Here is a 25,927-nt window from a genome sequence, read left to right as displayed (position 1 = left end):
GAAATTTACAGATTGGTAAAAAAAGGGGAAAAAAAGAAAAAGTAGCAGAAAAAGCTGCATCGTCCCATGCTCCAGAGATTTGAGAAAACTGATGCACAGTTAAAACAAAAATATCCACGTTCTATTTTTCACAGCTGGAAAAATGGAATACAGCTATGCATTTGCTTCTTTTACATCCATTCTTATTCAGCTTGCCGATTGAGATTTTGGTGTGTTAGTGTGAATGGAAGAACGGGCACCTCCTTAGAATCCTGTTTGCAGCTCCATGTACAATAATTTCATGCCACAACCACCTGGCTATTCTGACCCCTTAGAGGTCTAAAGACAGATCCAAATATGGGGAGCTGTACATAATGGTTCAACAGTGCCACACAATGCTTGGGAAAGGCCAGTGGAACAGCATCTGCTTTATATGCTCAAGGTCCCTTGTTCAGTTCCTGATATCTCCAGGTAGGGTAGGAAACCCTGCCTGAAACCCTGGAGCACTGATGATGATTAGCATAGACAGATTAGCCTGAGGGCCAAATGAGGCCTCTCTTCTAGCTGGAAATTTCCATTGAAGCTGAAGAAGAGTTTGCCTGGTTAATCATTGAGGGTGGCTGTATCATGGGAGCGAACCTCTGCTGCCTCAGTCACAAGGTGTTTAGCTCAGAATCACATGAAAGAGATAGTATTACAAGTATATGCATATGCTAATCTGGGAGGCATCCATGTTGGGCATGTAAACTCTTTGTTCCAAGCTGCTGAAGAGAATGCTAGTGTTTGCTCTCTGCCTCCAGTAAAACAGCCTGAAGTCAATGGAGGCTGCAATGGAGAAGAGACAGAGCTTTGATCTCTAGCTCAGGATGTAATATAAGTTATCATGCCTTATGCTGGGAGCGGTATAAGAAACTATGCAACTAAGTGAAAGTAATTTCTATTTGTTTTAAGTGGTTTAGAGTTTGAGTTCTGTAAGTAAAGCTTTTGAACCATATTTTTGGACTGGATAATTTTTATTTCAATACAGGAGTCAGTTTTTATTCACCCAGTGGCTTTCACATGCACAATATTAATGATCTCAATAGTTTGTATATGCAAACTTCTTACATTTACTGGACCAAAGTCACTCACATACACTTTGGCCTCCGGTCCCACCTATCATTCATATGCAGTTCCTGGAAGGCTGCCCATGGGGGAATTCTGGCTCCCCAGCCCTGATGTAGGCATTACTGACCTAATAGATCAATGAATCTGACTCGACATACAGCAGCTTCCTATGTCCTTCCACACACGCTAAGACGTTAACCTTAGAGAGGTTAGAGAGCCAGTGTGGTGTAGTGGTTAAGAGCGGTAGTCTCGTAATCTGGGGAACCGGGTTCGCGTCTCCGCTCCTCCACATGCAGCTGCTGGGTGACCTTGGGCCAGTCACACTTCTTTGAAGTCTCTCAGCTCCACTCACCTCTCAGAGTGTTTGTTGTGGGGGAGGAAGGGAAAGGAGAATGTTAGCCACTTTGAGACTCCTTCGGGTAGTGATAAAGCGGGATATCAAATCCAAACTCTTCTTCTTCTGCTGCTTCTTCTTCTTCTTCTTCTTCTTCTTCTTCTTCTTCTTCGCACCAGATGTCATGTGGCTTTAGGCTCAGATTCTGCATACATGTTTGCATTTTCAGAAGCAAGTTGCATGGGCAGCTCAGCTATCACCCAGGCACCTGTGAATAGCAATATTAAAGAATACTTGCATGCCTTCCCATTTGCCTGAGAGATGAGATGTTCCAGGGACAAGACTGCTAGGTTCTGGTGTCCCTTGTTTGACTTGCAGCATTTTTGTACTGCTGGTTTTTAAAATAATATACAGTACAAATTAGGGCAAAATGTAGGTCTTCTGAACCATACACACCTGCTACCCCATCTTAGATCTCCCAGGAGATACCCTGAAACCCCAAGGTACCTTCAACTAATTTGGTGGTCTCTGTTTCTCTCTCCATCATTCACCCACCATCCTAGCCCTGTCCCCTCAGCTGGGTGGAGCAGCATGCCATTTCCCCAAAGCTCTGATATGTGCCTTGTTCCTAATGGTTAGCTTCAACTGAGAGAAGATCCAACACCCATGTTGGGCTATTAACCAGCAGTCTATGTGAGGCAGGAACAGTAGACACCATGTAGACCAAATACTGAGCTAACTAATAACTGAGTTACTTGCATATCAAAAGAAAGTAGTCAATGGTAAATCTAAGCAAATCGGCTTTATTTGCCTCTTGCATCTGTTTCTTTCATATGTTAAAGGGGACACTGTGTCAGGAATACCACCAGAGAAATATGAAACTGCGCTCTTATGACCAGGGTAATGTGTTTTTAATAGTCATCAACTTAACTATTTATCTTGTCTGCAGAGGCACTACATGATAGATTAGCTTAATTGTCCACTGCGATTTCTAACCAGTCTGCCTGTCTGCACCCCAGTCCTTATGAAATAAATGTAGCCTCCATTACAATGCAAGGCACCTTCTTTTCCTAAAATCTGAACATTTCTTATAATTTCCATAACCTATTTATTATTGCAAGATTTTTCACTTCCATATAATTCTGGGTAGAAGCATACCTTCCACTCTGCTTGCTGCATTCTGACTCTTGCAGTAGTTAACTAAACTGACAGCTGCAGAAATGAAGTGCACTCCCGAGGAATGGTTTTGATGCAAATATAGTAACCTGTTTATAACTTTTATCATTACTGATACTGAACTTGTTTTGTTAAGTCCATCATTACACCCAATAGCTTTCTCGACTCTGCTTGTTAACCACACAGACATTTTGGTTCTTCACAATGCCTGCCTTGATCTGTGGTATACCTTCTCACTGAGCTTCTACTACAGTGGTACCTCAGGTTAAGTACTTAATTTGTTCCGGAGGTCCGTACTTAACCTGAAACTGTTCTTAACCTGAAGCACCACTTTAGCTAATGGGGCCTCCTGCTGCGGCTGTGCCGCCGGAGCCCAATTTCTGTTCTTATCCTGAAGCAAAGTTCTTAACCTGAAGCACTATTTCTGGGTTAGCGGAGTGTGTAACCTGAAGCGTATGTAACCTGAAGCATATGTAACCTGAGGTACCACTGTATTGTGGTTTTGACTAACTCCTAAGCATCTTGGGAGTTTTTACCTATCTGACTTTTCCTTCCAACTTTATTTTACTAATCATCTCATATTGAGAAAGTTTTTGAATACAAAAGTGATTATGTTGGACCTCTTTGGCAACTGTCCACTTACACATAATCACTGCTTCAGTCGGTTTAATGATGCATCTTGCACCAAATCTTGGGCAACACTTAAGATGAAGCCCAGGGTCACGTTCCCTCTGGTCAGTTCCATGACCAACTCTTCCAGAGCACAATCATTTAGAGCAGGCATCCCTAAACTTGGCCCTCCAGATGTTTTGGGACTACAATTCCCATCATCCCTGACCACTGGTCCTGTTAGCTAGGGATGTAGTCCCAAAACATCTGGAGGGCCGAGTTTGCGGATGCCTGATATAGAGCTGTGGTTCCCAGTTAGCTAAGTACTGCGGACCCTGTTTTTCAAAAGACAAGCCAAGGACCCCCTACTTTGAAATTTTTGATACCTCTATGGAAGTTTTTGTTATGTGAATGGTGCCACGGACCTCCTGGATTGGGTTACAAGGATCCCCTGCAGTCCTTGGACCATTAATTGGGAACCACCGGTTTAGAGTATCTAGAAATTTGTCTGTCTTAATTGGAACACGCATATACTCGGTAAATGTGAGGGAAAGTGACATTGCTCATTACTACAATATTTGTGTATGGAGGTCCTGGGCTGCCCAGAAAACAAGACACCCTACCCCGCTCCCCGGCTACACTGATGTGCTCCAAAGGAAATTAGAGCAATACATTTGGTACCAGCTAGGCTGCAGAAGATGGGAAAATGCTATTGGGTGGCATAAAGAAGGTGGAACCGCTCAATACCTACTTTGCCTCTGTTTTCATCCAAAAGGAAAGAAGTGCCCAACCTGGTGATAACATAATAAATGACACAAGGAGGGACCTGCAGCCCAAGATAGGAAAAGACGTGGTAGGGAACACCTAGCTACTTTAAAAGAATTCAGATCTCCAGGGCCTGATGAGCCCCACCCAAGGGTACTAAAGGAGCTTGCAGGTGTAATCTCAGAGCCTCTATCTATAATCTTTGAGAATTCTTGGAGAACAGGTGAGGCCCCTGCAGACTGGAGGCAAGCAAATGTCCCCCATATTCAACAAGGGAAAAAGAAGAAGATCCAGGTAACAGATAAATAAACAGGTAGGTAGCCATGTTGGTCTGCCGTAGTCGAAACAAAATAAAAAAAATCCTTCACACGAAAGCTGATACCAATAACAAACTTAGTTGGTCTCTAAGGTGCTACTGGAAAATATATAGACAGTCGGCTTGTGAACATTTAGAAAAGGATGCTGTGATTATTAAGACCCAGCATGGGTTTCTCAAAAACAAGTTGAACTAGATGACCCTCAGGGTTCCTTCCAACTCTACAATTCTGTTGTTTTTTTTAAAAATAATATTTATTGAGAATTTTAAGATTACAAAGAAACAAAGAAAAAAAAGAAGGAAAAAACAAGTAACATTTAAACAATACGAATCAATAAAAAAAAACAAGGTCAAAAAGAGAAAAAAAAACCAAAACACATAATACATCAAAATCAAAAAGCAAAAATAGACAAAAAAATTAAAAACAAATCCAATATTCCCAAATCATTAACTGTCATTACCTTGTTTCATCGACCTCCTCACACCTCCCTTTTTTGTATTCTAGTTGTTAATTATCTCAGCAAATCCTTTCCATCTTTCATAATATACTGTCATTAAATTACCTTAATCTATTTTAACCTTATCTTACCATAAAAGGCCCTAAAACTTAAATCTTATTTATACCAAATTCTCTTAACCATGACATATTCTTACATAATTCTTTTTAACATTTCTGCTAAAGCCAAATAATTTCATTCCAACATTTTTCTAATACTCTTTACTTTTACAAGATTTTCCTAAATAAATTGTTTAAAACTTTCTTCCAATCTTCATCCAACGTCTCTTCCTCCTGGTCTCGGGTTTTGTCAGTCCTTTCTATCCCATCCATCTAGTCCATCAACCTGGTAACCTTATATCCGAGGCCCTTGGATCTCTTCCATGTCCCATCCGCAGATCTTCTTCATATTTATACCTGTGCTTTACTTTGTCTTCTGCTCCTTTCACTCGGGGAGACTCCAGCTTGACAATGTTTTTGTCCCTTCTCGACAGATCAGCCCCTCCTATGATTCTATACTGAAGTGAGTGGGGAATCTGGTGCATCTGAAAAATATATATGCTCAAATGAAAATCAGACCGTGTTCAAACAGTGTGCCTGATTGTGCATGTCCCCTCCCCCCTCTCTCTCTCTCACACACTCTATCTGTGTGTTTGTGTATGTATCTGTGTGTCAGTATATATTTATATATCAGTACTGGATGAAGCAAGCACTTTGTAATTCATAGCATGTTTGCTTTGAAAGATACAAGTCTGTATGCTCGTATTCCTGGATTTGTTCCAGAGAATATTGATTCTAAAGATTTCCTCCTCAAGCAAGGAATGATCCAGTGTACACCATCCATTCATAAACATACTTCGCGGGGGGAAACATTAATGTCTACTGATAATGGTTATTATACGCTGACCATTGTAGAAGATGTTCCCACTAAGAATACGCACATTCAAGGATGTAATCTCTTTCCCTCTTCTCCTGCGTGGCTTATCCTATTCCACCAAATCATTTAACACACACAGCTTTCGTGCATCAGCAGCAGCAGAAATCTATCTCCACTTAGCTGTTCATCACAGCCAAGAATAATGCTCTGAGAAACTGGCAATCTCTTTCCATTTTGTTTGGATGGCTGCCGCAAGTGCGAGTCTCACTTCTGTATTGATCCCAGGGCAGCCTGGAGTTTTGAACTCTAGCTAATAAAAGAGGACCATGTTAGCCTGGGGCCGTATGCCCAGGCCTGTGCTTCAACCGTTGTCTACTGCAGGACGGCTGCAAACTCTTCACCCTCAATAAAAATAGAAATAAAGAAAGTGTGGTTTGGGACCAGAGTTCCTCTGACTTTATTCAGGCTTAGCCACAACTTACTTTTCCTCTGCGCTTTCCAGGCACAGTCTGGGGCAAGAGGTAAGTGTGCATAAACCCTCTGGCAATATTGCCACCCTGTATTCTGCCACTGTTTCTCCCTATGTTATTAAAGAAATAATCTCTTTCCTCATAACAATGCATTTTAGTGATATAAAATGGAAATATATAAAAATGTCCCCAAATAGGACAAATTTCCATTTTTACATGTTGTGCTGTCTTAACTCAAAGCCATCTAAAAGTGTGCCAAACCACAATATCATAAACTCTTTCATTATTTTTTTCTTGCTGAAATCATGTAACTCAAATTCTTATATTTCAATTAATCTGAAATTGGACAAAGAATATCGAGGGTCCAATACATTTTTTTTTTAAAAAGAGAATTTAACAAAAACTTACTTATATTGAATACATATAAGTATTTGGCCTTGTAAAAACACGGGAAATACTAAGAATACAACAAGATTTCTTTCGGCTGATTAATTTCACAAAATTCCAAAAAGTGTCCAGAATTTTGTCTCTTTGCGGCGGTGAGAGGCCCCATTAGCTAATGTGGTACCTCAGGTTAAGAATGGTTTCAGGTTAAGAACGGACCTTCGGAATGAATTAAGTTCGTAACCAGAAGTACCACTGTATTTCTATTGTTTTACTTGATCGGGGGGGGGGGGAGCTGCCCCCTTGCCCCCCATGGTTACGCCCATGGCCCCCCAAAAGGGCTGCACACAAGGACCCACATACCATAAATCTTCCACTGCCTGTTATTTAAGTTGAAAAAGAAATGTGTTCTGTGCACACACACGTTTCCGAAGGGAAAAAAAAACTGGGAGCCGCAAAACTCGTCATTATAAAAACAACTTTTTTGTCACTTTTTTATTATTTCTTTGTTTGACCCCTCAGAATTACTCCTCCTCATAGAAATAAATGTTAAATTAACAAGTTCAAAACAGTGACCAGCGTACATGCCCCCTTTCAATGCAGTGACCAGCGTACATGCCCCTTACAATGTAGCGGGCGGGCGGGAAGGTGACTAACGCACACACCGCCCCCATGCGACGTCACAGCCAGTACAGTGCCCGCCGCAGTGGGGAGTGTCGGGGCACACAATGCGCCTCCTCCTGAAATATACTCAGAGTCGCAAAGTGATTTCATGCTCTTTATTCAGCTCATAGTGGTGAGGAGGAATGAATGAATGTCCCCTCAAAGTATCTGCTTTATATACATTATTTACACAATGGGCTGCACATGATTGGCTAATTCTGGAATTCTACTGTAAGCCAATCAGGTTGTGGATTCACTTATATCTGGAGCATGATTGGGTGGTTCCTGCCAACCAATCATACTGCTGCATTGTTCTAGGACCAATCAGACTACTGCATTCTGAATCCTATTGTTCTAGGACCAATCAAACTGCTGCATTCTGAATCCTATTGTTCTAGGACCAATCAGACTGCTGCAATTTGGATCCTATTGTTCTAGGACCAATCAGACTGCTGCAGCCTGGATCCTATTCAACTCAGTACATAACACCCCCTCGCTAGTATCCACCCCGGAGCTGCGGCAAAGGTGTAAAAGAGCCACATGCTGCTCCGGAGCCGCGGGTTGCAGACCCCTGACCTAGCCTATTTATTTTTCTATAACAGGGAGCTGCAGTCTGTTCCGTTCCTGCTTCAGGACCAGTAATGATGATTCAAAATATTGCAGCGAACCTTGTCCTTGAAGTAAAACTCAGAGAAATGTCACAATCTGCCCTCTTTCTCTGGCAAGGATCAGATTCTGCTGTGTGAATCTGAATTAACAGTGGTGCTTCCCAGCAGAGCTTCCCAATAAGAGCACTGATAGGGAGAGTGAGAAGCCAGCCCTGAGAAGGACCCATTGACAATGTAACGCTTCATATACAAATAAAACTGCCGGTATCCAGTGGGATGATAAGGAACAGCTGCTTTGTTTCGTTTTCAGGCATTCCAAATGGGAAAAACTAAATGCAATGTGGGGAGGAGCTGTGGGAACAAATGTGCTCCCTCCCTGTTTCTGTTGCCTTTTCACTTGTAAAAGACCCCTGTCTGCAGCAGGGAGTGTTTTGTATTCATGGATCCTGTGCTTTTCTCCCACCAGGAACTTGCTGGAACTCATTTCCAGCACCTCTCAGGCAGGGGTGTATGAAGCGTGCAGCGGGGTGGTGGTGGTTCGGTCTGTCCCGGGTGCCACCCTGATGGGGTTGGTGGAGGTTGGTACTCGTCACCGTGGGGCCTGTAGCACGCACGAGCCTCGTGTCTCGGTGCCCACAGGCTCCATGCTGTCCGCCCGCTGCCTCCCCACCAGCTGTAGAGCAGCTGATGCCCTGCTGTGCCCCCTGTCCCTATGGGAGCTGTGTCTGCGTCTCATCCCTATGGGCCCTGTAAGCCCCGTGGTGCGTGGCACGGGGTGCGTGGGACGGGGCGCGCTGCTGTGGCGCCCATAGGGACGGCACCGCCCCATGGTGCGCGGTGCCCATAGGGATGGGGTGCGCTGCCGCAGTGTCCATATGGACAGCATGGGATGCTGAGCGCCCCGTTCTGTCCCTACGGGCACCGGGCGCCCTGCCCCTATGGGTGGTTCCCTCTGCCCCTGGGCACTCCACCCCAGGTGCCTGAGAGGCTTCCTCTGCTGCTGCTCTCAGGTGGGCACCATTGCCATTATATAAGAGAACGAGGGAGGTATTCATGGTGAGTTCTGGCACATCTTTTCATAGAAAAATAGAACTGCATGGAGTTTTAGAACCCAGGTTAGGAGCATAAGAAGCTGCCTTATACAGTGGTACCTCAGGTTACATACGCTTCAGGTTACAGACGCTTCAGGTTACAGACTCTGCTAACCCAGAAATAGTGCTTCAGGTTAAGAACTTTGCTTCAGGATGAGAACAGAAATCGTGCTCTGGTGGCACAGCGGGAGGCCCCATTAGCTAAAGTGGTGCTTCAGGTTAAGAACAGTTTCAGGTTAAGAACGGACCTCCGGAACGAATTAAGTACTTAACCTGAGGTACCACTGTACTGAGTCAGACCATTGGTGAACCCAGCTCAATACTGTCTTCACTGCCTGGCTCTCTGTTGAGGTCTCTTCCTGCTCTACCTGGAGATGCTAGGGATTGATCTTAGGACCTTCTGCATGGAAGGTGGATGCCATACCCACCAACAGTTCCATTTTAAGCGGGACATCCTAGAATCACAGAAGCCAATCCCGGTATGAGATACTCTAACACTGAGGTGTGGCATTTTCCCTTCCTGGTTCCCCAGGCTTCTAAAACATGCAGGCTCTTAAAACCATGAGGTTATTATTATTTTACTGTTTCCTCTCGGGGCTGAGAAAAAGAAATGCAGGTTCCTGCAGCACCTCCTTGCCTGCCTTTACAGATGCCTTGCAGTTGTGTTCTGTTGCATAATTAAAGGCAGCAGCCTTCAAGACAAAGGCCATTTTTCTAGGCATTAAATTGATTCTGCTTTAACAACACAATAACACCGGTAGAATTATGTGCGAAGCCACAGGGCTCAATAAAAGCCTATTAGCTCTTAACACGGTAGGCACCTTTCCGTTCCCGTTGTTGGATTTTGGGTTGGACACTTATTGGAATGGAGAAAATAAACATTAAGGACTTGTTATGTGCTGCTGCCCTGACAACTTTGTGCCAAATCGCCAGCAGATGCCAACTCGTTTCTGCTATGCAATTGCAGCTTAGCGCTGTAGTAGCTTATCCTCCTTAAATTACTCCACCTCACAGAATGTTGGGGAAACTTGGGTTGGACTGGGAAGGGGACACAAAGCTTCCTGACCCCACCTCTGCATCTGGTTTTCCTCTGGAACCTCTGAATTTTGAACTGTTTTTTAAATGTCGTGTAGACCCTGCATAGCAGCATTTTACATTCTGCAGAAGCCACGTGGCGGCAATAAAACTCTTATCATCACTAGACTGCATACGTGTCAGCGAGACAAAAACAAGGCTCCCTGGACAGGGCCAGATAGTGGAATTAGAGAAGATTCTGCTGGAGCTTGACAAGTCCAGAGGAGACAATTGCAGGAAGGTTTTTGTTGGACTGGTTCTGAGATGTATTCCCTCCACTCCTGATCATATTACTTGAAAGAATGTGGTTTTACTGGTCAGACGGCTAAAAGTATAGATGCCCAAGGGTGTGGAAGGCCTCCATGCTAATACCACACATTTATGTGGCTGTTAATGCTGGCCTGGAGCATTATCATGTTATCAGCCTACTGCACGTAGTAGCTTAAGGCCTCAAGTGAAGGGGGTTTTCATTATCCTCCACATTAGGCTATAATACATGAAGCTTCCCACAGAGCGCACAAAATCCTAAAATTGTAGAGTTGGAAGGGAACCAGAGGGTCATGTAGTCCAACACCCTGCAATGTAGGAATCTCAACTAAAGCATCCATGACAGATCACCATCCAACCTCTGCTTGAAAACCTCCCATGAAGGAGAGTCCACTACCTCCCGATGGAGACCATTCCACTGTTGAACAGCTATTACTGTCAGAAAGTTCTTCCTCATGTTGAATCAGAATCTGCTTTACTTTACCTTGAAGCCATTGGTTCAGTTCCGACCCTCCGGAGCAGGGAAAAGCAAACTTACTCCATCTTCCATGTGACAGCCCTTTAGATATTGGAAGATGCCTGGCATATTTCCTCTCAGTCTCCTCTCATCCAGGCTAAGCATACCCAAATCCCCCAACCATTCCTCATAAGGCTTGGTTTCCAGAACTTTGATCTGACCCTGCTGGAGAAATATCTGCATTGATAGGCAATTTCCTTTACCATTCTGGTATGAGAAATGGCCCCATGTCAGCAGGGACTGCCTGCCTGCCAGCTACTAACAATGTCATTGGAGGGCTTTAGATTCCTCTCTGTCTTTTGTTATGCAGATGAAGCTCCTGAGCTCCAGGAGGCCTGAAGACCTAGGCCTGCCCTGCATGCATACAGCCCAGCTTCGGCCTACAATGCCTGCACACATAACAGGGTGCAAGCCATTTAGCCCCGTCCCCTCTGTGGTGCCACCATTATTGGACATTCACTCTTCAAATGGCTTCATCCATTCCAGAAGTTTGCTCTTCCACTCATGGAGGGCAGCGTGCATGGGAACAGTGACGTGATGGAGGGGCCTGGAGGGGCAGTGCCCCTTCCCCCTCTTCATGGACTCTAAACCCACATGAGCAAGCTGAGTACCTCTCCCTTGACCTCTTTAATTAAGCGTAAAGAGGACCCCTGACCATTAGGTCCAGTCGTGACCGACTCTGGGGTTGCGGCGCTCATCTCGCTTTATTGGCTGAGGGAGCCGGTGTACAGCTTCCGGGTCATGTGGCCAGCATGACTAAGCCGCTTCTGGCGAACCAGAGCAGCGCATGGAAACGCCGTTTACCTTCCCGCTGGAGCAGTACCTATTTAGCTACTTGCACTTTGACGTGCTTTCGAATTGCTAGGTTGGCAGGAGCAGGGACCGAGCAACGGGAGCTCACCCCATTGCGGGGATTCGAACTGCCGACCTTCTGATCAGCAAGTCCTAGGCTCTGTAGTTTAACCCACAGCGCCACCTGCGTCCCAACCTCTTTAATTAGAAGCCTCCAAAAGTTGCCCAGTGAAGAAGGAGAGCTGAGAACAAGCCTAGAAGGCAGACATGCAGGACTACTACAGAAACAAGAAAATAAGGGCTTTGTTTAAGGAGATTAAGGAGTAAATTGAACTGAAGCCAAGTAGAAAAATGTCACGCCTGCAGAGTGGCTGCATAGCCCCTTTGTAATATAACAGTAACAGGCGCAGTAAATTAGAGGTACCTTGAAATTAAAATTTCTTATTGAGAAAACTTGGTGCTCGTGCTGTTGAAAAACAGGTCATGAAGCAATTACATGGTGATAAAGCTTCTGGGCTTTTAATCAATGCTGGAGGCTGTACTGGGCTTGCCTTTTTAATTTTGAGGTTATGATTCTTAAAAACCATTCTAAACTTATTAGATTAAAGATATTTCTCTTTTTTCCCCTCCCCAAGCCCTGTGACCTAGGGCGAATTACCTTTTCACTGATATTTATTGTGTCCCAGAAGATGTATACCTAATCTGTTCTTGTCCATTATATCTGTTCATCAGGCACTAGGTGAAGTGGCAACAGTTTTCTGAAGGAAAGCCTTTTGCTTGGGAAATTTGCTGTTTTCCAGGGACCCTGAACAATAAGCTGCTTTTTAAATGTTTTCAAACTGAGATTCTTCAATAGCCTCTTGTTCTCAGTGATCAATGTTATTTATAACAACCAGCTCTGCGTGACAAGTGTAGCCTTAAATTATGAGTAAATTAGGCTGCAATTCCGAGCACACTTACTAGAAAGTATGATCCAATAGGCACAGTGGAAGCTATTTCCGGGTAAGCAGGCATAGGATTGTGGGTCGGGTTGGCTGATCTCCTGAAGCTCAGACCATGAAATGCCGGGAAAGAAGCCTGTAAACTAAGAGACTGTTGTTGTTGTTTAGTCATTTAGTCGTGTCTGACTCTTCGTGACCCCATGGACCAGAGCACGCCAGGCACTCCTGTCTTCCACTGCCTCCCGCAGTTTGATCAAACTCGTGCTGGTAGCTTCGAGAACACTATCCAACCATCTCGTACTCTGTCGCCCCCTTCTCCTTCTGCCCTCCATCTTTCCCAACATCAGGGTCTTTCCCAGGGAATCTTCTCTTCTCATGAGGTGGCCAAAGTATTGGAGCCTCAGCTTCAGGATCTGTCCTTCCAGTGAGCACTCAGGGCTGATTTCCTTAAGAATGGATAGATTTGATCTTCTTGCAGTCCATGGGACTCTCAAGAGTCTTCTCCAGCACCACAATTCAAAAGCATCAATTCTTCGACGATCAGCCTTCTTTATAGTCCAGCTCTCACTTCCATACATCACTACTGGGAAAACCATAGCTTTAACTATACAGACCTTTGTCGGCAAAGTGCTGTCTCTGCTTTTTAAGATGCTGTCTGGGTTTGTCATCGCTTTTCTCCCAAGAAGCAGGTGTCTTTTAATTTCGAAACTAGGAGGTGGTACCTGCCAAATCAGGTGGTAGAGCCTGGTAAAGATGATCTTAAGGGCAGGTTCCTACACCAAATGAGAGTTATTCCTAGTGTCTAAATACACTTTTGTGTTTCAGAAATACATAGACAGGATAGCTCAGTTGGTAGAGCATGAGATTCTTAATCTCGGGGTTGTAGGTTTGATCCCCACGTTGGGCAAAAGGATTCCTGCATTGCAAGACTAGATGATTTTCGCGATCCTTTCAAGCTCTACAATTCTAGGATTCAGGGACTTGCTCCTAGATCCAGGAAGCTTTGAATTTTAAACGTGGTCTAGCTGCAACTGAAGCATACATCTCACAACACTATATTTCATGTTTACTTGAGCATGTAGATGAGCAAATAACTATTGTGGCTGCAAAAATGCAGCCTGCAGCCTGGCTGTTCGTTTTCAAAGCAACAACACAGGTAGAATTCCTCCTCTAGAGGCTGCTGTTGTAACGGTAAAAGGTTGCTATTCTCAGAACAGGAAAAAAAAGTATATTCTAAGGAGTGGGAATCCAATGTGGGTTATTGGCTATGGCAGATTTCTTAAGCAAAGTTCTTAAAATAATAATAAATAATAATAAAAAATTACTATTATTAAATAATAATAATAATAATAATAATAATAATAATAAAATGGGTATATTGTGTGCAGACATCTGTTTACAAGCCACCAGTATAGCAGGGTTGAAGTCCACATTGGTGACATCTGGATCAAACATCATCACTAATTGAGAATAGACCAGATTAGAAATTAGGCCTGGGGACTGAAGAAGGCATATGCAGAAGAGAGATTAGAAGGGCAAAAATTAGGAAAAAAAACAACCTGCTTCTTTTATCTGGCACATTCCATCTGCTTGTATATCATAAAAATAATCTTGCCAGGTTTATTGTGGATGAGGCTTTCTAAGGGCATAAGAAGAGCTCTGCTGGATCAGATCAAAGGCTCATCAAGTCCAGCATCCTGTGTTCCCAGTGGCCAGCCAGTTCCATATTGGAAGCCTGCAAGGCAAGCAGAACTGGAGTCCAAGAACACACTCCTCACTTGGGATTCTTGTATTACTGGTATTCTTTTGTTACTGGTATTACTGCCCCTGACACTCAAGGTTGCACAAAGCCATTGTAGGTTGTCGCCACTGATAGCTTTATCCTCCATGAATGTCTCTAACCCCCTTTAGCAGTCCAAGGGTACATTCAGATGTGGGAAGTACGTTGATAGTTTTCCTGATTATAATGCTAGCGCTTTTGTCCTGTTTTCTATTGCTCCTTTCACACTGGACTTCCTGTTATGGAACTGTGGCTTTTGGACCAATATAACGGCATGTTGTGCTAAATTTTCTTCACATCGATGGGGGTGGTGTGGCACAACAATGAATGCCATAGGACAGGGGGCAGCAAACTTTTTCAGCAGGGGGCTGGTCCACCGTCCGTCAGACCTTGTGGGGGCCGGACCATATTTTGGAAAAGAAAAAAGAACGAATTCCTATGCCCCACAAATAACCCAGAGATGCATTTTAAATAAAAGCACCCATTCTACTCATGTAAAAACACGCTGATTCCTGGACCATCCATGGGCCAGATTTAGAAGGCAATTGGGCCAGATCCGACCACCAGGCCTTAGTTTGCCTACCCATGCCATAGAATAATGTAGCTACTCCTCCATCCTTTCCAGACATACGTATTTCTGCTTCCCCATTAAAACAGGAGGAATGAACTGTGTGCTGCTGCTATACCACCCCATATCTCCTCTCTTTATGCCTGTGATTTTATGGGTTAATGGGGTTGCAAATGGATTCTCTCCCTGCCCCCCGGAAGTAATTAACTCAGAGATGAGTGCTAAAATTCCATTATATTCCACTAGATTTTGGGAAGTGTCTTTTATGTCATGTGAAATCTCAAATACAATGCAGAAGTTAACAGTCATGGAAATGTTGGGGGAATGGAAGAAGCTGCTGTGTGAATGCAGCCCAAGTTGGGCTACCTGGTGGCACTGTGATGACCCACCTGTCAAATCTGATCTTCTGGGGCTGGGGGAGAAAATGCTCCAGTCAGAGCTCTAACATTCTGCTTCCTTGCAAAGTGCTGAATTTTAGTATTATGAGAATGGGAGAAATCCATCTCTCCTATCCACTTTTTCCACTTTTATGTATAATTTTCATATACCCAGCTGGCAGTGAGAAAGACAAAAGCCAGGGAACTAGTTGTGTATTTGTCAGCGGGCAGAAACCAGAGAGTGGGAGCTGTGCTTGATTTCTGTTTGAATTCAAGGCTACGACTAAGGGAGAAGCAGGACCTTCGAGGGTGTTGATGCTTCGGGTTCCTTCAACTTTGGCTCAAGTTATATGTGTTACATATATCTCCTAAAAAATACCACAGTCTCTGCTGTTCCTCACTGAATCCTAGGAAGCCCCTGGAAATCCTGGAATCTCATAGATTGTGGTGGCATGTCTGTGTAAATTGTGGGATTCTCTAGCTGAAATATACTCGGAGTCCTGTAGTGACTTCATGCTCTTTATTGCAGCTTGTAAAACAGTGATTGAATTGCCCCCCAAACCTCAGGCTTTCATATACATTATTTACACAATGAGTCCTGTCTGATTGGCTGATTCTGCTTCCCTCCTGGAGCCTGATTGGTCTTTTCCTGCAGGCCAATTGCTGTTGTTGTTGCATTCTAGGATCCTACTTGCTTATTGTTCTAGGATCCAAGCTTAGTACATAACACTAACAGTGCTTGAAATTATACATTTCCCCTTGATGTCACCTGGCTGGGGGGTGGGGTGTGTTTCATGTTGGAATCTGATCAGAAAAAAACAGTTTGCCTGCTTTTTAAGTGAGTTGCATCCAGTATGAAAATGTCAGCATCTCATTCCTCCAAACACTTAAGAGATGAGCTTAGTATTGTTTTACCTGCATATAAATACAACTATTGTCATTAAAGGTTTAAGTGGAACATCGATGCATTATGCAAATTAAATGCGCACAGGTTTCCCACAGGAAGCAAAGATATAATTGACTCTCCCCAGATCAGTTTTAATGGCTTAAAATAAAAATAAAACCCATTTGTTTTTATTTCCCTCTCCTAAGTGATTGTCCCTTGGCCTTTCTTTACACTAAGAATGCTAAATCATTGTCTGTTTGTGTGCAGCTGTGCTTCTTGTTCCTCTCCCCCCCCCTTTGTTGAGCAGCGTCCGAAGCCTACGGAAATGCAGCAGAAAGGTGGTAAGATGTGGTTTAGTATTTCCTTTGCGGGGATGGTATGTTGTCCAGAGTCCAAAAAAAGAAGAAGCACTTTCCCAGTGCCATGGGCTTTTCGTTTCCCTTCCTCCGCTTTTCAGTCTGGGCCAACTGGCAACTTTAAATCAGTTAAATTATTTAAATTTGCTAATAGAACAGAATCAAGGAGGTAAAAATAAAATAAATCCAAAAGTTCAAAGCAAGTTTCAAACCAGCCAGGTGGTCTCTTTTTTCTGCTCTTTTAAAAAGACCGGTCTGCTCAGTTAGGGATACTCCATGTGGAATGGCCCCAATTGTTTTGTAAAACACAGCCAAATGGAAGAAGTACAGTACTTTTCCATGTATAACATACCCCCCCCATGTATAATACGCCCCCTATTTTGGAGGATTCAAATTTAAGAAAATGGGGGGAGATGGCCCAGGGTTGTTGAGCTTCTTTAAAGGGGGGAATGACGAAAATCCCTCACCTGCACAAGTCGCAAAATCCGCCTCTCGTCTGTCCCCTCACCGGCAGATGCTGCCAATCGCCCGCCAAATTGCCACAGCGTCAGCCAATCAACACCACCCATTGATGCAGCAACTAATAACATGCATAATAGCTGCTGACAGCTGCGGCAGCAACCAATCAAACATCCACCCTATGCACTACCCATGTATAAGACGACCCCTACTTTTTAGCATGATTTTAAAAGAAAAAAACCTAGTCTTATACACTGAAAAGTACAGTAACATCCCCAGATGCTTCTGTTGCTTTCTGGTGGCAGCTTGTGTGAGTGCATCCCATATAACTGTGCTCACACTTATATCACTGCTAAGAGAAAGCAGCTCTTCCAAATGTTGCTTCTTCTATGCTAATCAACTGTTTGGGATGCCATAGTGAGTATTCTCAAGAAGACGAGCCTTAGAAGACAAAGTCTGGGTTTGCGGCCTGCAAAGACTCTGATGGCCCCATGAAAACCTTCACGAGCTGACTTTTTTGTGTACGTCAATGGAGAGGGTACCTCTGCACCTATTTTACTGTGTGTGTTGTGGAGCTTCCTGATTCACTGAAGATAAAGAAGAAACTTCTTCTAAAGTGGGTGATATATTAATTGGTGCTCTTGCATCTGCAAGAAATCACTGGATGAGGGGTGACTGATTTTAATTTTGCAGATCTGTGGTGGAAATGTTTGCTTTGGGGGACAGAACTTCTGTGGTAGGTTTAGCCATTAAATATCTTAGTGCAGTGTTGGAAAAACTATCGGAAACATCTTGCGGTCATCTGGAATTTCGTAAGTACAGTTAATATATTAATCACCAAGACCTGGTGAGATGCTAACCCTGAGAGAATGCTTTTTATGACATTGAGCCTAGTGTCAATGGCTAAAGTGATGTGATATGCTCAGCTGGATAATGGCAAGCAGTGCAGAGAGACCTGTGGAAGGACTTCATGTATTACTTTCATGAAACAATTATTTTAATGTAGATATGAATTTATAAAAGGCATTTTCATTTTTTTTAAAAAAAGTCTGATACTGATAAACTTTCACAATATGCAGCAGAAATGGCATTGCAGCTGTTTTTATGTATATTAATTCTATTTTGCCAACTATCAAAAATTGTATATGCAAACACACTCAAATTTAATATGAATATATGGAAAGATAACTTTGTCCATTCTTTCAGCATTCAAATAATATGTTTAAAAAACACCCCTGCATCAATACCCTGGTTTGAAGTCCAAAATTAATAAATTGATATTTATAAAATACAGAGGGCATAAGAAAGTTATCCAGTATGGTTGTAATTTGAAAGAGTGGTATAAACACATCATATGTGTCTAAGCCAGCGTATTTGTGGAAGAAGAAATGAGTGGTGTGTGGTACTGTGAATGTGCAGGAATGACACATATTTTCCTCTAAATAAACCATGGTTTATTATTATGGTTATTATAAACCATGGTTTATTAATCTGAGATCATATTTGAACTTCCCAATATTTGAACTGCAGTATAACAGAATCTAGGACCTAGACTGAGTGGTATGTGCTGAATGAGATGCAGAGGCTGAGCATGTACAATGAGCACACAGGTCTCTCTGTGGGTAAAGTCAAAGAGTTCTGATTTCGAATGCTACCAGCTAGGTAAATCAGTCCTGCTCATTCTGCAACCCGGACATTGGCTAAATGTTGGAGTTGACTTTTATTTCTGAAATGATCTTTTGCTTCCCTGAGATAATCCTGGTTCCTTAGCCAGTTTCTGAACTTTGAAAATATCTGCTGATCTGGCATTCTTAAATAAGTGGGTTGATGAATTATTACAACTTGACAAATGAGCATATATAAACTCTATGACCATTTCTGACTGTACCTTCTTCCCACACTTAAACTGCAGATTTTGCTTCTGGTAATAATAAATCTGCTGCTGAATACTTAGACTGAGCAGAGTTGAGTGCCTCCGACCTAAAGCAACATTCTACATTTTACAGTCAGGAAGTTAATCTACCTGGAGGGTTTGGTTACTGACAAATGGAATATTTCCTTTTAAGTGACAGTTTCAAGCTACAAGATGCTTAAGCTCTGGTTTTACTCATACCTTAATATCTTCTGGCCATAACATTTCCTTCCACCACTGCTATTTTATCGCAGCAGTGAAAGAAAACTCAGTGGATCTATAATGTGACTATATAATTATTTTGTAGACTCAGAAACACTTTAGCAATAAATTATTAAGGGATGAATTGACCGCCAATTAAGTAACTGTAAACAACAACAACAACCCAAAATGTATTAAGATGATCTGCTATGTGGAGTTGTTGTTCATAATACAGGAATTCAGTTCAAGCAGAAGGTCACTAATGGGAACCATGTTGCACAACAGAGCCTTTCTGGTTCAGAGTGACTCCACATTCCAGAAGTATATGTTCTAGAAAAATCTATGCCTTTTATGGGGGATGAGTGTTCAGACCCCTGGGCCCTCACTTGTGGGGTGCCTCAGGGTTCCGTCCTCTCCCCCATGCTTTTAAACATCTATATGAAGCCGCTGGGAGAGATCATCAGGGGGTTTGGACTGGGTGTCCATCAATATGCAGATGATACCCAGCTCTACCTCTCTTTCAAATCAGAACCAGTGAAGGCAGTGAAGGTCCTGTGTGAGTGCCTGGAGGCGGTTGGAGGATGGATGGCAGCTAATGGATTGAAGTTGAATCCTGACAAGACAGAAGTACTGTTTTGGGGGGACAGGGGGTGGGCTGGTGTGGAGGACTCCCTGGTCCTGAATAGGGTAACTGTGCCCCTGAAGGACCAGGTGCGCAGCCTGGGAGTCATTTTGAACTCACAACTGTCCATGGAGGCGCAGGTCAATTCTGTATCCAGGGCAGCTGTCTACCAACTCCACCTGGTACGCAGGCTGAGACCCTACCTGCCCGCGGACTGTCTCGCCAGAGTGGTGCATGCTCTAGTTATCTCCCGCTTGGACTACTGCAATGTGCTCTACGTGGGGCTACCTTTGAAGGTGACTCAGAAACTACAACTAATCCAGAATGCGGCAGCTAGACTGGTGACTGGGGGTGGCCGCCGAGACCACATAACACCGGTCTTGAAAGACCTACATTGGCTCCCAGTACGTTTCCGAGCACAATTCAAAGTGCTGGTGTTGACCTTTAAAGCCCTAAACGGCCTTGGCCCAGTATACCTGAAGAAGCATCTCCACCCCCATCGTTCTGCCCGGACGCTGAGGTCCAGCACCGAGGGCCTTCTGGTGGTTCCCTCATTGCGAGAAGCAAAGCTACAGGGAACCAGGCAGAGGGCCTTCTCGGTAGTGGCACCCGCCCTGTGGAACGCCCTCCCATCAGATGTCAAAGCGATAAACAACTACCTGACATTCAGAAGACATCTTAAGGCAGCCCTGTTCAGGGAAGTTTTTAATGTGTGATATTTTAGTGTTTTTTGGTTTCTATGGAAGCCGCCCAGAGTGGCTGGGGAAACCCAGCCAGATGGGCGGGGTACAAATAATAAATTATTATTATTATTATTATTATTATTATTATTAAGGCATCAAAATATAGAGTACAACAGAAAAATAAGAATGGTATTCTAAAGTAAGATAAAAAGAGGAGAATAAGTTACAAAATATGAATTTCAGCAGTATACATGCAGGATCTCATTCAATGCAGGTAAGTGAATTATGGCAGTTAAATTATTTGTGATTTATATTACAACAAAACCACTTGATGCCGTTCTCGACAAAGTAAGCATCCTGACCCTTTGCTTAATACCACAGTGCTGGACATGTTATTTTCATATTTCTTCCAAGAATCAACCTCCCTTTCTGGCCATAAGAAGTGGTGTAGAGTGTGTGTGGAGGGGGGGGGGGCTGTGGCCACAGACACGTTTTTTAAAGGGGCCCCATGACAGACTCCCTCATCGGAGCCTGGTTCTTGAGTGCAAGGGAGCTGCAGAGACAGCTTCCTTGCATGATGGTCCAACGCCACCAGCCACAACTCCACTCCTGGGCCAAGGCTGACCCGGAGGTGGAGAAAGGCTGGGCTGCATGCACTTCAGGAGCGCTTTGTGAGGTGAGTCACAGTGGGCTCCTTCCATGCCCTGCCCCATGCAGCCCCACACAGACAGAGGTGTTTTGCGTTCCAAGTTCTTGAGTCCAGGGAGTGGAAAGATGGCCTGTTCTGGATGAGGTTGTGCTCCCCTGGAAAAAGCAGCTTGGTACAGTACTCCTGGATCCAATGTTGTCATTTAACACTCAGGTGACCCTATTTGCAGCTACAGCTAGTTTACCAGCAATGGCCCCTTTTGAACAACGATGACTTGACCACAGCATTCCTCACCGTCCAAACTGACAACAGCCAGATGACTGGCTTGACACTGAGTAACAGTGTGCCTCAGTATCCATATAAGAAATAAAATCATGCTATATAGAGAAAAAAAAAACAGGTCATTTGAGCTCTGCCCTTTAGATACTTTCAGTTTATGAGATACCATTTCAAGGAGGGCAGTTTGCCAAACCCTAAAGCACCAGCAATCCAAATTATTAAGATGGAAAGTCTTGCAGGGCTTGACAAAGGAGCCCCAGGCTGCTGTTGAGAGATGTGAGACAAATTCTATAATTTTCAAGTACCATTCTGTTTCATCACCCTCTGAAGTTCAGATGGTGGTGGCCTGGGGGGAGGACACTCTCTGTGGTAGCTCCTAGGTCATTTATGGTTCAAGCCCACCCTGGATTATTGTGGGGGGCAGGAAGGTAATAAATCTAGTAAATCAAATATATGTTGGGGTCTCATCTTTGCCGTACTTTTTTTTTTAAATGACCACGTCCCGCAAATGGAAGAATAAGAATTAATGAAAATTATCTGTTTCATAAACCCAGTGTGGTCTCTTCTTCTCTCTCTCTCTCTTTCTCTCTCTCTCTCTCTCTCTCTCCACACACACACACACACACACACACAATCTAGAGCCATAAAACATGCTACCTTAATTTGCTTCAGGGAGACCCCAGGGAAGATGGAAGGTAGATTGATAAAGGGCAGGCTTGTAGAAACGATCCCTCTTTTATCTGGTGGCAGCAAGTACTTTGAAAGGGAATAGTGAGCTGAGTGGAGGGGTACATTCTGTGCTAGCAGGGAACACCCTCATCAGGATGCAGGCTGGCTGGGATGTGGCCATCACAATTGCCCCTTCGTTATGCCTAAAGAACCCCCCCAGCAGAATTGGAGGATTTAAAAACACACACACACACACACACACACACACCAGGAATGATAAGAAATTATTCTTGAAATGAGATGTAATTATGCCAGAGAATGAAAACACAGGCTTCTTGCCTTTGCCCTCCTTATGGCTATATTAATATGAAACATTAATCATTAAGGGGAAGAAAATTAGTTCACCTGAATTGATCCTGAAGCTGAGCAGAGAAGTTAGGCGAAATAATGATTGCACAAAATTTCTTGCAAAGCAATCATTCTCCTTGACTAATTTTGCTAAAGGGCACTACTTAGCAAACTCACGAGGAATATGGAAGCTGGCTTCTGCTTTCCCATACTGGCGTATTTCGTATATGAAAAGAAGATGAAAGGAGTACATGCTCCCATGCGGCTAAGTTCAGGGATGGAGGATTCTCAGGTGACGGAAAGGCTGATGTTGGTACCTAGAAATTGAAAATGATTTTGCAGGTGTGGTTATTATATCTTCATATCCCCTATCTTGAGTTCAGAAATTTAGAACTCTGTTTTGCACATGTGCCAAGATTATGAAAAAGAAACAAAAAAAGGACAGGTGTACTATTTCCTGATGACCAATAATTCTGACTACCTCCTTGCTCCATAAGGTCAATCCAACATGTCAAGACTTTCCTTAGAATCGCAGAATTGTACAGTTGTATGGGACCACGAGGGTCATCTAGTTCAACCCCCGCCCCACAAGATACTTCCAAAAAACAACATTCCAATACTATAAATATAACAAGATTACAGTGGTACCACGGGTTAAGTACTTAATTCATTCCGGAGGTCTGTTCTTAACTTGAAACTGTTCTTAACCTGAACCACTTTAGCTAATGGGGCCTCCTGCTGCCGCTGCGCCGCCAGAGCACAATTTCTGTTCTCATCCTGAAGCAAAGTTCTTAACCTGAAGCACTACTTCTGGGTTGGCGGAGTCTGTAACCTGAAGCGTATGTAACCTGAAGTGTATGTAACCTGAGGTACCACTGTATTTAGACATGCAACATCCAATAGGAAAATAACAAGCGGACATCACAGAAAGAAGCTGCAGTAATGCTGGGCTGGCCCTAATGTTAGGCGGGGTGAGGTGGCTGCCTCAGGCAGCAATTTCGAGCGTCACAAAAGGGCAGCAAATTGTGAGTTATTTAATGTCTTACCATGTTATTACTGGCAGGGAGGTTGTTATATGCTTTCGAGGAAATTACTTTTTGGGTCCAGTGGAGGATTTCCCCCTGAGACATATAGCACCTCAGGATCGCAGCAGGATCCCTCCCAACCCAACTCTACGCCTCCTCTGATTGTATTCATTATTAGTCCACTGCATGGTACAGTTTGCTTATGAAAAATTCACAATTGAAGACATGAGCAGTTTGGCCCTCAACTCAAGAGCAAGTGAATGTCCTCAAGATGGGAAACTCCAATCCCTAAGGAGCTGCAAGAAGCTTGGGTGCATGAACCAAGGATGAGATTGCACTTGCCCAGCTGTTCAATGGCACTACAGTCCTTCCTCAAAGAACATGATGTATGATCAGTTAAGTGGGAATATAGCCTCTTATCATAGCATGTAATTCATTTGCATCTTCAAGAACAGATCAGAAGCTGAAGTGAGAAGGGCAAAAGTAAACAACTCCTTGAAAAACTCAAGATGTGGGGAAATAGTCGTTTTTATTTGGAAGGGTAGCCCTGTTTAGATAGCATTTATTTATTAAAGTTCTAGAATGGGTTGCTGAATGCTAGTTTGGCTGGTAAGGAGATTTAACCATCCTGGTCCCAGGAGCACATGCTGAGGCACAGAATATTACTACTTTGATAGTGATTTCATTAGTGGAGTTTGACAAAAGCAGGGAGGCATAAAAATGATCAGAAACTTAGTTAAAATGGGTGTGATATATAAGGAACAAATGCCTTTGTATAATAAGTGTTATAGTACTGTAAGGTAAAGGTAAAGGACCCCTGGACGGTTAAGTCCAGTCAAAGGTGACTATGGGGTTGTGGTGCTCATCTCGCTTTCAGGCCAAGGGAGCTGGTGCTTGTCCACAGACAGCTTTCCAGGTCATGTGGCCAGCATGACTAAACCGCTTCTGGTGCAACAGAACACTGTGACGGAAGCCAGAGCGCACGGAAACACCGTTTACCTTCCCGCCACAGCGATACCTATTTATCTACTTGCACTGGTATGATTGGCAAGCCCAAGAGGCTCAGTGGTTTAGACCACAGCGCCACCCACATCCCATATATAGTACTGTAATACGTACTCAAGTTGTGGAAAAGTGTTTAAAAATTATATTCCCCTTCTGCAGCTTGTAAGCGGTACAGTTCTTTCCAGCACCTCAGAATTATACCACCCCACATAAAAGGCACATCAAACCTGGCCTGATCTGAGACTTGACAGCAAGGGGTGTGTGGCTGTTCGTGTAGGCAGGAGTTCTTGAAATGACCATTCCCAGATTTTATTTACATATATACTGTTCCTGCTGCAGCACTGCTGCAAAGTAGAGATGGAAAGTACGGGTTGTTAGCTGAACAACCTCCAGGTACACCTGCCAAAGCCAGAAGGGGGGGAAAGTTTTGGATTTCTTGTTCCAAGCCATCTGCTGGCCTGAGTATATTTGTTTGTTAAAAGTTGTAAATGTAAGGTGATACAATATTAATGTGATGTAATGGATGCAGGAGGGCATTTTGCAACAGACATTTGCTTTGGCTGGCTTCTGCCAGATGCATCATAAAATGACAGTGTTGTTAGCAGTAAACAGTTTTAATTTATACAGGTGACATTTAAAATGCAAATCAGACCTTAAGATAATTGCTAGAAGTATGGGAGCCTCTGTTGGTTTAGGGAACATTTCCAGTTTCTATGGAAATTATGTAAAAATATAATAGGAGATCAATGAAGGAACTGATGTTTCCGCAGACTTGGCTGGACTTCTGTGAAGTCCCAAAGTCTCTCCCAGTGTAAACAGTGTGAGTCACTTAGTTGCTTGGTATAATTAATGTATTATGGTCCATTTCATGTTATACAAATAACTTCAGCATAGAAAACCCATTTTGTATATCAAATCTGTTTATGAAGAAAAACAGAGGTAGTCACCCCACACATTCAATTTAAGAAAGAAAAGGATATTTACAAATTTCTTCTTAAAAACTGGCTATGCTCTACTGGGATGGAGCAATGCTTACCATGCAATCTTCTGCACATCTGCTCAGAAGTAAGTCCCATTCAGTTCATTGGGGCTTACTTCTGGGTAGGCATGCAGGATTTCAGCTATAACCTTTGGCAGTGGAGGTGGAACATTGCTGCTGTAGCTGCCTCCTACATCCCATTATATGAAGAGTCCTCAATGCCAGGCAAGTGTTTTCATAACTGTATTTTTGAATGATTGCTACCTGCCACCAGTCTATGGTGGGAAAGGAATAAAAGCAAGAAAACACTCCCACTTAAAAAAAAAAGCTTTTGTGTTTCCAGGCAGACTTGGGCAACCACTCACTGGCAATTCTGCCATTCTTTCACATTTTCTTTTCTGTTTCATTGGCACCAGGTGGCTCACACTCTGCAATTTCCCCTTGTCTGCGCTGCCTACTTGTTTGAACTCTCAGTTGCTCCCATCCTGTCATAAATGCCTTCTTCAAATGGGGCAGCATTTGCCTCATATTACAGTCTCAGTAGGAGGTGCTGTTGAAAGGATGGCTGCACACATTGCTCTATAGGAATCTTGCTGAAGGAGTGCTTGCCTTCGCTGTGCACTCCTGTATATTTGTAAGTAAAGCAAATAAAGGATTGACTTC

At 43.5% G+C, this 25,927-nt stretch overlaps 1 long non-coding RNA gene across 1 annotated transcript in view; it reads right to left on the bottom strand.

The window, feature by feature from the left end:
• Nucleotides 1-11,646: 11,646 nt before the first annotated feature.
• Nucleotides 11,647-25,927, bottom strand: part of LOC308471709 — a 744,400-nt gene continuing 730,119 nt past the window's right edge. Inside the window, exon 3 of the long non-coding RNA XR_013983107.1 lies at nucleotides 11,647-11,709. This is a non-coding gene — a long non-coding RNA (uncharacterized lncRNA). The remainder of the gene's footprint in view (nucleotides 11,710-25,927) is intronic.

This window comes from Podarcis pityusensis (assembly GCF_964106645.2).
Source record: "Podarcis pityusensis genome assembly, chromosome: 2".
NCBI classification, from domain to species: domain Eukaryota; kingdom Metazoa; phylum Chordata; class Lepidosauria; order Squamata; family Lacertidae; genus Podarcis; species Podarcis pityusensis.
The sequence above is the reverse complement of the archived record's forward strand: the minus strand, read 5'-3'. Positions and strand labels throughout refer to the sequence as shown.